Source organism: Notothenia coriiceps, unplaced genomic scaffold (assembly GCF_000735185.1).
Source record: "Notothenia coriiceps isolate Sejong01 unplaced genomic scaffold, NC01 NC01_scaffold00037244, whole genome shotgun sequence".
Taxonomy (NCBI): Eukaryota; Metazoa; Chordata; class Actinopteri; order Perciformes; family Nototheniidae; genus Notothenia; species Notothenia coriiceps.
Genome location: NW_011369945.1, coordinates 13,697,123 through 13,697,363, shown reverse-complemented (window position 1 = coordinate 13,697,363; position 241 = coordinate 13,697,123). Strand labels below are relative to the sequence as shown.

Genomic DNA, 241 nt, shown 5'->3' with positions numbered 1-241 from the left:
ACACAGCACTTGGGGAGTCCTCTGCACATTTGAAGGAAAAAAAAATATTATTAAAATGGGCCCACTTTGAAATAAATAAAACATATAGCTGCACCCTAAAAATAGTTAAAGGTAGGGTAGGTAAGAATGGAGAAACCAGCTCTAGTGCGCTAGCATTTGAAAATACACAACCGGAAAAAATATGCCTCCTCCAACATACACAAACGCGCATCATCAATGAGGCCAGTCCACGAGATAAGTT

At 39.4% G+C, this 241-nt stretch overlaps 1 protein-coding gene across 1 annotated transcript in view; it reads right to left on the bottom strand.

The window, feature by feature from the left end:
* LOC104965323 (estrogen receptor) overlaps positions 1 to 241 on the bottom strand; it is a 13,489-nt gene that overhangs the window by 6,090 nt on the left and 7,158 nt on the right. The gene's annotated exons all lie outside the window — the stretch shown is intronic.